Source organism: Hesperophylax consimilis, chromosome 1 (genome assembly GCF_061612785.1).
Source record: "Hesperophylax consimilis isolate HC1 chromosome 1, BYU_Hcon_1.0, whole genome shotgun sequence".
Taxonomy (NCBI): Eukaryota; Metazoa; Arthropoda; class Insecta; order Trichoptera; family Limnephilidae; genus Hesperophylax; species Hesperophylax consimilis.
Window position 1 is genome coordinate 40,845,112 of NC_142836.1, and position 12,830 is coordinate 40,857,941.

Genomic DNA, 12,830 nt, shown 5'->3' on the forward strand with positions numbered 1-12,830 from the left:
CTTGAAATGGATTTAGCCTTGTTTGGTGACCAGATCTGAATAGCCGGGTATTTTCCCACTTCCTCTTCCCTGTCTTGTTCCCCCCCCCCTACTAACTTCAGTCTCATAACTTACCCCAATTGGGGTTGCCATAGTCTCACTGGCTCTAGGCGATTGGGAATAGTTGGGACTCTTGTGGAGTATTCACAAACAGAATAAAATAAAAAATAAACTATTAACCAAATACGATATTACTTTGTCCAGCTTTAATCATACTACCCGGATTTATCCAACATCCAAAAGGAGATACTCTTTTACAATTTTTCTTTAACAATTATTGAAATAATTGGATCATACAATGCCTTTAAACCTCGTTTTTGGCAAGTTCTTGGCAGTTAAATAAACGTTTCAAGCCTTATTATCTCATAGTGCAAAGGATATCGCGATCAGGAGGGTATAACTCCGTTTAAAAATTGGAACCGAAATGCTGTGACATCATATGATTCCCTAATATCCACCAAACAAAAACTTTGAAAGTCTATGGAATAAACTTTCAGAGTTTTTCATTGGTGTATACAATACCGTCTTCACCATAAGGGCACAGGGCCCCCGTGCCCCCCGTGCCCAGGGCCCCCATTCTCAGGGGGCCCCGAAGGACTGACAATTTCTCTCGCGAAACGCGATAATGCGGGCGGTGTGTGCGCATGCGCGCGGAAAAAAAATTGAATGCGATTTTGACCCTTCTGTGTACAGAATTTGTATAAAGAACAAGGTCAGAATCGCTTGCGCCAACATCATTGATGATATAGCCACTAATTTCTTTCACCTGGCAACACCAGAATATTTTTAAATAATTTATCTTTGGAATCGAAATGTCAAATTTGCCGCGATGAGAATCTGATGCGTGATACTTGACGAAAACATCGTAAAACCTGTCAATTTATCAAATTAACGCAATTAATGTTGTTTCGGTACATATTTTATTGTTCTAGGAATGTGTTTCGGTCAATAAAATATATGATAGCTCAAAATTAATCCACAAAACATTCAATTTAAATTTCAAAGTGGTGCTTTGTTAGAAGGGAAGAGGGCCCCATCAGGCCCGACCCGACCCGACCCGGGCCCCAAATTCTTGTGTGCCCAAGGGCCCCAGCCTAGTTTAAGACGGCACTGGGTGTATAGTATAATAAGTAGGCTCCGAATGAAAATTTTACTGTCTATATATTGGCATATCTATTTTTTTTTAGGACCATTGTTTTTCATTGGTGTATAGTATAATAAGTAGGCTCCGAATGAGAATTTTACTGTCTATATATTTCATATCTATGGTTTTTGAGGACCAATTTGTTTCACACAAAAAGCCCGAAGATACCCATCTAGTAAATGGTTTATTTATGATCGCGAGCTTAAAATAGTTGCACTTACCAAGAAATTTCTGACATAAAAGTTTTGCTATATTTAAGACGTCAGAGTTCAGAATTCGAATGTTTTTGCAGCCTGGCTTACAAACGTTTAGATTACCATTACTGTTTGAACCGTCAATAATCTATTATTGCCGTTACCTACGACAACAATTAGCCTCAACTGCCGATAACTTAGGGACCGATCTGTGCAATTAGTCCACATAGACGGATCGGGAGGTTGGAATCAATAATAGTCGACAGAGAACTACCCATCGCATCAACTACAGAAGCCGTGGAGCTAAAGAAGCTATTATAATTTGAATTCTTCCCGAGAATTTCCCGGGAACCGCCAGAAGGATTCCAAAGTTTCGTGGAATAAATTCACTGTACGAGTATACACTGTACTATGACTGTGACTGTGACTGACTGTATACAGTTCAATAAGCCATTAGCCTAGTCTTGAAATACTTCAAATTATTCCATAAATAACGCCTGAAGGTTCCACAGCTTTATACATATTTATGCTTTTGTGGTTGGTCTGAATAACTATATAATATTTTGTGTAATTATTTAAATCATCTATCTTTCTTTCTATTTAAATAAAAATGTTCGTTTCTTCAGAATCTTAAATCTCTGAAAGTTCTTTACCGGTTGCTTTGAAATTTTTACACAACATTGCATTCGATTACGCGTTTGTTTATTTATGCCTGTATTATATATGTAGATGTCACCTGTGGCAGGTAAAAACATGAAAAAAACATCGCCATCTGTTGGAGATAAAAGTAAAACATTTTATTGTTTCTCTATCTGCCGCGTTTCTGTGGTTCAGTATTGCTGTGCAGATCGATAAACAAAAACGTCTGTTGCTTTTACATCCAACAGATGGCGTTTTTTAAAAGTATGTTTTAGCTGTCACAAGTGACATCTATATATTATATGTATATAAAATAACACAAGCGTATTCGAATGCAACGCTTGCACAATTACATAGATTATATATAACGGGAATTTGCCTTGATGAATATATCATGGCTAAAAGTGGAAATATTCGGATTTTCACTAACACGTTTTCTGACATCGTGATAACATATTCGTAATTTACTAAAAGTTTATGTTGGTTGTTTTATTCGTAAATACTGCAATCACGTTTTTGACCAGATTTCCCCAACAATTTGAAGAGATTCTAAATAAATGATCTAAACACGTTCTTTGTATAATACCTAAAACCTTTTAAACTGTTCCAAAATTAATCAAGAAAAATAACATCAAAATGTAAAAAAAAAAATGATTCGGCATGAAATTATGATTTTAATATAAGTACCTATGTAACTAATTCCTTCTAAAAATAATTTATTTGGGCAAGTTTTTGGGGTACCTCGTACATAATAATATAAACCAGGATTATAAAGGGACAACATTAATCCGTCCGCAGTAAAAAAAATAGCTTTATTAAGGTTGGTAGTTCACCCTTGCAGAGTATTAAGTTAATCTATTTAAAGCGGCCCTTCTGTTTAACTCGTTAAAACGTATTGTACTTTTAAAAGCAGAGAAAGAAAGGACGTCTTTTTTGTACACGAAAAGGGCAGAAAAGTTTGATGGGCCACATGCGAATATCCTCTGTTCTATTTCATCAAAAAAGTTTGTATTACTACTGCCTTTATCACTGATTAAATAACCTCACAGAAACGCGTTGTGGGCGTGTCCAGGTGCGTGCAGTATGATCAATTTTATCTTACTTCGGATGATACTGATCAAACGGCCTCCATGGTCAAAGGGTAAGGCTAATGACTAGCAAGCGATTTGTGAATGGTGGTCTTCCACTAGGGAGGTACTGAAAGTATATACTATTCTGAAATAAGCCGCAAAAATAATATATATTATTTTTACGTCTTAAAAATTAGCTGTGTGCGCGAAGTACCTACGGCCTTTTTTGTCTTACTTCGGTCAAAAATGTTTATGAAAATTCGTGAAATCTTTATCACATCAAATTTCTTTCAAATCGATTAAGATCCCGTTTCTATGAACTTTCTTTTCAGTGGACTTAACCCTTTCATTAAAGCTATTATTTTGAAAAAGTCTTAAGAGGTATTGCCCTCAGCGCGCTACTTGAATATATAATGACTTTAGTATAGTTGATGTATATAGGGTCTTGCCATTGAAGGTTCCGTTATAACCTCTCTTTCACTTACATGTGTTGCTCTTAGAAAAGAGGGAGAAGTTACAACGTCACGTTTGTGGCATACCATTAGTTGTGAAGCACTCGAGCGTCCAGCTCTAAGGTTCTGCCGCTAAGAGCTCCGTTGTAACATCAACTTTAGGTTCATGTGTCGCTTATAAGGACGAAGAGGTAACAATGGATCTATTAGCAGTACCCAACCATGATTTATCAAAGTGAGGCATGAAATTTGCAAAACAATTCCTTAGGTGTAGGTATGTGTGAAAAAAAAAATGTTTGGTAAAGCCTTACAAAAATAATAAGATCAAAATAAATAAGCTAGCTTTACACGATATTTGTTTCCATTCCAATCCCCATATAGAAAAAATTTATACCGTGAACCAAGGTCATACCGCAAAACTTTGATGTTAATATAAATTAATTATTCATGAAAAACTTAGCAAAACATATTGAGATTTTTCTTCATTAGTGTCCAAATAAAAAAGTTATGATAAATTTCTTATTTTTGCGCACAAAAAGTACAAAGCTTTCGTATAAACACACCTTTATTATTATTATTTCTCCGCGCTCGGTCAGCGGGCCTATTGTTCTGTTGAAAATAAATTAAATTGATTTTCAATTTAAATTATAGTAAAAATCTAGTACGGATATGTGCAATTTTATTTATTTGCGTTTTAAATTAAAAAATATAGGCACTTAAAGAAGTCCATTTTTCAAGTATGTAAATATAAATAACATAATAAATTTAACTTTGATAATAATTGTTAGTTTTTTTTGAGATATTACAATAAGGTCTCTGTAAATATAATGAAAATATAAATAAAAGTATTTTAAAAACCATTTCGATGGGCTTAAAGTTAACTTACAATTGACCGATTTACGTGGGATCAAAATTTTGTCGAACACAACTTTAAAATTTTCACCCAGAAAACGCTTTTTTAATGTTTTGTTTTTGTTATTTTATATTTTAATAGTGGGTTGGTCAAAATTTATTTTTAAAAATGATTATTAACTCACAAAAAATTGCCAAAATATATTTTTTAATCATTATAGCTTTGACGGCCTCTGGTTACGATCCTTTTCTACGAATTCGGAAATAGCGGGTGAGCAAGTAAATTTTATTTGATTCATTTGTGTTATTATATATAGTACATTTGTGTGGCACGTTATTTTGTTCTGCTGCATGGTCTTTCACCAAACACACATTTATTGATTGAATAATTAACAATAACGGACAGCCTAGAAGAGATTCAACCAACTTTTATAACTTCAGTGCCCACTTAAAGGAGGCACACAAATTACTCAAAACGTCGTTCACCAATCTTCTTTTAGAGTTCTAGCGATTAAAATAAATACACTCGATGAGAATTTGTTTCTATGTAGTTCCGTACAAGGGTTTTTTTACAAAAATTACAAGTCAATTTCTGTTAGTCTATTTTTTAGTCAGAATGAATGTAGTAGGCAAATAAAGTACATGAAGGTGTCCCGCTAATAGCCCAATTGTAATCTTTCCTTCTTCTTCATAAACTGTTGTATGTAATTAGTATTTGCAATCCCGCAAGTCCACATCTAGCGAGATATCTCTTCGGGTGATTGAATGTGTACCGCTGATGGCGAAATTGTAATCTTTCCTTCTTCTTCATAAACTGTTGTATGTAATTAGTATTTGCAATCCCGCAAGTCCACATCTCGCGGGATATCTCTTTGGGTGATTGAATGTGTACCGCTGAAGGCGAAATTGTAATCTTTCCTTCTTCTTCATAAACTAGTGTATTTAATTAGGGTTTGCAATCCCGCAATCCCGCATCTCGCGGAATATCTCTTCGGGTGATTGAAAGTGTAACGCTAATGGCGCAATTGTAATCTCTAATTCTTCCTCATAAACTATAACTTATATAACTACACTTTGCGATCTCGCATCCCGCAATCCCGCGGGATTTCTCTTCGGGTGATGGAACTCTCTGTAGTCTATGTTTTTAAAAATCATGTTTTTTATGGAAGTCTCCTTAAAACACTTATTACGTTACGTTTTTGATGTAATTTTATAATAGCACCTACTAGTATCAAAGATGACAGATACAAAAAGTCCTCTTAAATGATTTACCATGTTACCTTTTCAATACGTTTTTAAAAGGTTCATGAAATTTAAGTATTATTTCAATTTAATACCCATTAATAAAAATCCGGCGGAATTTCTAAATTCGAATCCAATCCCGCAATCCCGCGGGATTTTCAAACCCTACATGTAATAGAAGGAGAGAGTACAATGAAGCTCATGGCGGCGGGACCATAGCTTCAAAATTTATGGCTGGCCATTTACTTAGCATACGACCCTTTGATATTCTGATGAGGTCAAGTTAGTAAATCACAGAAGCATATGAGACCAAATGGATGAAGCAAAAAGATACAAAATTATTCATATGTGTATATTCAGAATATTTATTGTATTTTCTCATAGAGAATAATTTCTTGATCGAACTTTTATACCATTTATCAAACAGGTAAGATATTTTTTGCTTGCCGGTGTGTTTTTTACCAAACATCCCTTAGCCTGGTGGGTTGTGAAGGAACGATGCGTGAAATTGGGTCGGAACTCCAGAGTATTCAAGTTCAAGACAATCACATTACGGCTTAGCCACCAAGTTGTCTAATAAAAACAAACCTATTTTTTTAAAGAGATTCTTCTATACCTCCCCGTTTTAAATCATGTGCGTTTGAATATTAAAGGTTTTCTGTAAGCAAAAGTATTGAATTTGAAAACAAGTCTTATAGTGCGGACGACCAACATATAGCTAACACGATGATCATGCACGAGCCTTACAATTGAGCTAGCGGTAAGCCATACTACGGCTCAATTGAACGGTTACTCCTTTGTTATCAGGAGATATTTTATAAAAATAGCGCCATTACTCAGAGACGTGAACGACGTCTGACAGTTCGACAACTGGACTTGTACATTCGTACCTACTAACTACGTACTATCTTATTGTTTTCGTGATACGAGTTGGCGTACCGGTACCAGGAGTTGAACGTTCATAGGCGTACGTTGAAAGCCATATCGAGGGAGCCGTGCCCGGGGAGCAGTATCAGGCGAGCACACTATTATCATCGCTTATACGCTCTGAGCACACGGCGCCAGTTCAATTGAGTCGACTCTTTGAGCCGTACGAAAATATTGAGCTTGTACCGTGGTTCCCGCTCTTAATAAAATGAGTCATGACCCATCGATACAACTAACTACTCTATAGTAGAAAAAACTATATTCCAGAGTGCCAACATTTCAGATCAAAATTAACTTTGGCTATTAGTTGAGTTTTTGTTACGGAGATTTTTCTAGGAACATTTATATAAGCTTACATACGCTTAGCCAAATGGCATTGAAATATTTTTGCATTATACGTTGTTCAGATCTCTGAAATAAAATCGCTTAAATATGAAATTATCTGTCGATTCGTAATGGAAATAAGTGCCCAAGTTGATTGTAGCATTGACTGAGAAAGTCTAAATAGAAAAGGTTATGCAAATTTCGTGACGCTGTTCGCGTGTTTTTAGTGAGACATAATACAGGTGTTGTAAGCAAGTGATTGAGATAAAATAACACTTATTAATATTGGCATAAAATTCGCAATTAATCAAATAGGTACATTATGTTGTACCTCCTTTACGCAGGTAAATAAGACAACAACAAAAAATAAATCATTAAAGATAATTTTAACATCTCTCAAACAAAAAGCCTGAAATAGGAATTGAACCCAGGGCCTTTCTAGATGCGACCGAATTTTTCTGTTTCGCATTTTTTCTTTGAGAGTAATTAAAAATTTCAAAATTAAATTTTCTTGTCAACTAATCATATTTGTAATGAAAGTGTGTATTTTTTATGTTTATCGCAAATTCCTAATTTTTCATCCCCTTGCTAATAAACGTGTTTTTAATTTTACACATGTGATAAAGATTCATTTTCCATATATAAATGGTTGTACATCAAATATTTGAAATTTGTAACATGCGTATTAGTAATGCTCTTAAGTTTAACTACTTACCCATATTACACAATAAACCTTTTATGTTACATATGTGAACAAATGTGTCATACGTGTGTGATATTTTAATAATGGAACTGATGGAAAATTATTCAAATTTAACAAAATAATAATCTTTTCAATTCCAGACAAGCAATAAAGAACCTACTCATAATTTATTTAACACGACAATTATTTTTGTTCTATATATATGAAATTTGTAATATTATTTTGAATCCGGACAATTAATGTGTTTATAGCCACCTTGACACGTTTGGTCCAGTTTATTGATTGTACCTACGCAGAATTTTATACGATCAGTTGTTTAGATGAAGTTGTACAAATTGGGCAAGTACAAGCACTGAGTTAGGCTTTTGGCATCCGGAGCGTGCCAATTTGTTTCCGTGAATATATTATTAAACCTTCCGTCCGCGACCTAATCTTGTTATCTTGCACTATTTGTAAAAGAAAATCTAGATGATCACGTATTTCTAGAGAGCTAAATAATTCATTGAATACGATCTATTATAAACAATCCATTTTTTTTCAGATTAAAAAAAATATTTTAAAAATAAAGTTTTTTTAAATAATATAATTAATGGTACCTATATAATAAACTGGGCAAATATATTTTTTAAAGAGAACTTTCTAAGTATAAGCACTAATTACATACATTTTTTTCTTCATAAAATAATATATTATTTAATAGTAAATAAATAGAAGGTACTTAGAATTGTTGACATTTCTTTTTCTTTGTTAATTATTGCATTTTAAATAAAAATTTCGCCAACTAGAAATAAGTCTTAAATCTAACCTAAAAGTAAATATAGAGATTGTATTAAAGTTAATTTAGCACAAAATATCTTACTTCGGTTCGGAAATGATAACTAATGGCACGAATTAATAAGATGTCATCAGTCAAAACACTGGATTCACATTTTAAATGTAAAAAAAACAATATTCGACAATGTTTAAAAGTATTGTACGTACATAGGGAAGGATTTCACGCATATCATCGTCCTGAAAAGTTGTCAGAAACTCCCAGAGTTACATATACTGGCCGTGGTGCATTTTGCAGCACGATGAATTGACTCAAAGCCACACTATTTACATCGTAAACACGGGAAAGCTCATTACGGGAGTTAATTCGATTTGTCGCCAAATTCCGACCCGCGCGAGTATATTCATCCCAATTTCGAAATAATTTAGTTGGATCGTGTTTTCGAGTTTGGGTTCGAAAGTTGGCGGGTTGCGTTCCGGCGTCGCGGGCTTTGCGGGCGTCGCGGGCGTCGGGGCGCTCGGGCGTTCGGGAGCGCGGACTGGGGATGAATGTTTGGCGGGACTAGTGGGCGGTGTGTCCCGGGTCCGCAGCTTCACTGGCGCCACTATCTGCGAGCTCCAGCGCCCCCCTGACCCCTCGGCGGGTGGAATCCCCCACCCACCACTTTCCTTCTGTGGGGCCGGGAACTGCGCTGGCGCATTCTCTCGTAGTATGATGCGGAGATTTGCCCCATTCAAAGGTTACAAGAAAGTGCCCTCGGGAGGTTGATATTCCCCAAATTAGCAGTACACATGTAACTTCAATTAAAACTGTTTATGTCAATCGGCCTTATCAATTATTGGTAGATTAAAACTTTGGGCCTATGTGCCAACAAACTTTAGCTCATTTATCACTAATGTGAACCCCTTCGATATGTTATCTGGGTATTTAGTTCCTTAAAGTTTTGTACAATACATGACTCCAAAATATGTTAGTATACCTACTATATTAGCAATTCTGTGAATAATAGACTTCGCATCTAAAAAAGTATGTTTCTAATTTTCACTTATTTCAAAATCCAAACTAAAATTTCCTTAATCGAAAAATCGAAATCATAAGAATTTTAAGTAGGTACCTACTTTATTAAACACCATATATTTGATGAAACTTTTTTTTATTTTCAATAGGTAATTGTCCAATTTGTTCAAAAAAGCATCACAATTTCAATGACAATTTTTTTCAAACTTTTTTTTGGCAGGTAGGTACCATAAATATATTTTTTTAAATTACGAATAAGAAAGTCAAAATAAACGCGACAATTTCTCATTTTACCACACGGCCACCATCTTGAATCGGAAACATTTACAAATAGACGAAAAACAAAACGGATAGCAGAGGAATTTAACCCAAGACGCCTGGACCTGACGCATTTATCCACACAGCTACTAATAGATCTAAAACCGGATCAAGATCTATATTTGAAAGAATTAGTCCTTAGAAATTATAAACTAACTATTTTAATTTTACTAACTTAACTAACTAAATCATCATCACACCGTTTCCCCGCTGGGGTGGGTATGGAGGACGGACTGCCAAATAACTCGGTCTTGGGACACAAACCTTGTTTCATTCACATTCATATATCCTCTCAAAAATACAAGATCAAAGTCCTTCCTTCGTTTTTCTAAAGATTAAGATTTAATTTTACTTTAAGTTCATCGTATGAGTAATCCCCTCTTTTTAGCCCTAACCTCCAAGCGATTCCCCTTAAGAAGCGATGCTGTACGGATTCGATATGATTAATGTGAACATCATTGAATGGAGACCAAATGAAGCAGGTATATTCTAAATTAGGGTGAACCACCGAACAGTAAAGATTTTTAGGTAAAAAACAACAGTAAAAAATTTGGCTTGATTCCGTTGAAATTATTATAAATTATTTAGGTTTTTCATATATTTCCATCGAATTTCTAAATCAATATAAATCTATCTGATATACCTACGTAATATCATGTATATCTACAGCCGCTTCGTCTCCTGAAAAATACCATCTCTACAGCATCCCCAGGGACTACACGGATCCTCATGGAAACTTCAGTTTCAATCAATTTCGATAGATTTAAACTACCACTTATGTTTGCACTTTAAACAAACTTTCGAAAGACGAAATGGTAATGCTTTAAGACACATATTATTAACGTTGTGTGCTGAAACCTCAGGAATCTGATCTGAAAGTGTTTTATAAAAATAATAAAGTCTTTAAAATGCATGTACTTTTCCGAGTGGTTTTTCTTTATCATTTCAATTGTTTTGAGCATACAACGTTAATTTCATTATGAGCTATGGTGCTTTGAAAAAGTACTTATCCATCAAAAATACAATATCATCGTGTGAGATCGATCGTATTAAAATATAAAATAAATTATATGGTATCTGTTGGGAAGTAAGAGCTTCACAGATGCACTTCATAGAGGGCAGTGCATAGAGCTTGCTTGGAAGTCCGCAAGATGGCAGCTAGTAGCCAGTAGTCGCCAGGACCAGTTAGAATGCTCCCAGACAAACTCAAGTGTTTCAGATTCGATTTAGCCAGCTTCTAGTTAGGTCGACTATCGAGTCACCATTGTAATACGTGGAGTAATAATAAATCCCTGATTTATCACAAAGAACCAATTATTTCTAATCTCCTTCCAACTGGAGTGTTTTTGACTGAACTGTTTGTGGGAACACAACAGTATCTCTCTTATACTAAAATAATGTCTCTATCTGCATTTTTTTGTTTATGCGCTTAGTTCTTCTTAACTACGCAACGGATTTCAATAAGGGTTTCACTATTATTTAGAGAATGTCTTCCGGAAGGTTAATATAGATAATATATGCGTATTATATTTATAGAAAGTAGAGAAAAGTCGAGCAACGGCTTGGAAGTGTACACGTCAGCTTGTATTTTTAAAAATTAAAATTGTAACGGATATCTTCAAAATGTTATATTTTCTTTAAAATCTGTGCACTACTTGCTCATTATAATAAAATAGAAAAATTCTACAAAATTTCAAATCAAGAATCGTCATGCGTCAAAAGTATTTTTAAACATGACAGTCCTAATTTTTTTCCCTGATGCACTACGTTGAAAGCTTTCCAATTGAATCGATCACCTGCTTTCCGGTGAAAGCGGGAACACATTACTACACCCCTGCCTCCCTTTCACCCCACCCCCACCCAACATCCCAAATAACCCCCCTCCCCCCGCACGTACAGATTTGTCCACATACGTCATCGTGTATGGACAGCATTCGAAAAACGATCAAAATGTATCCCGGACTCCAGAAAGACACAAAAACACCTCCACTGATTTCATGAACCAACGGAACTGTGATAAAATAAAACAGTGACTTAACAGAATAGTGACAAAACAGAACAATGATAAACAGAACAGAGACTAAACAGAACAGTGAAAAAACAGGTCATTAACGAAACGAAAAAATGACAAAGCATAACAATTGCAAAACGGAACAATGACAGTTCGGAACAGTGACGAAACAGAACAGTGACAAAACATAACAGTGTCAAAACAGAACAGTGATAAAAGAGAACAGAGTAAAAACATAACAGTGACAAACCCGAGCAGTGACAAAAGAGAACAGCATTGACGAAACAGAACAGTGACAAAACAGAACAGTGACAAAACAGAACGGTGACAAGGGAGAGCATTGAATAAACGTGAAGGTACCCAACCTAACTTAATCTAACCTACGCTAACCTAAACTAAACTGACCTAACCTAACCCAACCTATTATTTTATCATGTTCTGTTTTATCCGGTTACTCTTTCCAATACCCCCTGCTTTTGGGGTTTTTATGGGCTCACAAGCCTGATGAAAAGTGGACCCTTTACCCACATTTTAAATAACATCGTATTTGATCAGAATGACTTGCGGTAAAAATACATGATAGGGCTTCGTTTAATTTTATACGGCGAAGAAATTTTATTACCTAAAAATTCCGATTAAATTTTCAGGAAAGATGGGTTTCTGACGGTAGATTGTTTTGACTTGGAACTGAACCCATTATGCGTAATGTTTAAATTTATGTGTAAAGTTTTAAGGAATTATCAGATAGGGAATAGGCATGGTTGACGGGGGTCATTTTAATTTCAATGTTTTCTTTCTTTGGTCTGAAATAAAGGATTCACAGGTCCATGGTAAAATATATTTCAAGTTTGTGAAAATAATACGCATAATAAGTTCTTAGTAGGTAATAATAAAAAGAAAATCGTACAATTTTTTGGTTCTTAAATATGTAATAATATAGAGGATGTTAACCAAACTGACTTTAATTGGAGTTAACGGTACCTGACTGACTATAATTGGAACAAAAATGTGTGATTCCTGACCTTATTCGCGATAAAAAATGTTGAAATGATGAAATTTTTGTGTGTGTTTTTTTAATAATGTAGTATAAACACCAAAAATTAGTAAAAATAATAATAATTTAGGT

General features: G+C 34.8%; 1 protein-coding gene across 8 annotated transcripts in view; it reads right to left on the bottom strand.

The window, feature by feature from the left end:
* Nucleotides 1-8,879, bottom strand: part of LOC149426892 (uncharacterized) — a 298,356-nt gene extending 289,477 nt beyond the window's left edge. For 7 of the 8 annotated variants that reach the window (XM_089634013.1, XM_089634015.1, XM_089634007.1 and 4 more), the window contains exon 1: nt 8,568-8,879. The gene's annotated coding sequence lies outside the window, so the exon portion shown is untranslated. Of the gene's footprint in view, nt 1-8,445 lie in introns of all 8 variants that reach the window. The other variant, XM_089634000.1, reaches the window with a different exon arrangement.
* Between the last annotated feature and the right edge of the window lie 3,951 nt (nt 8,880-12,830).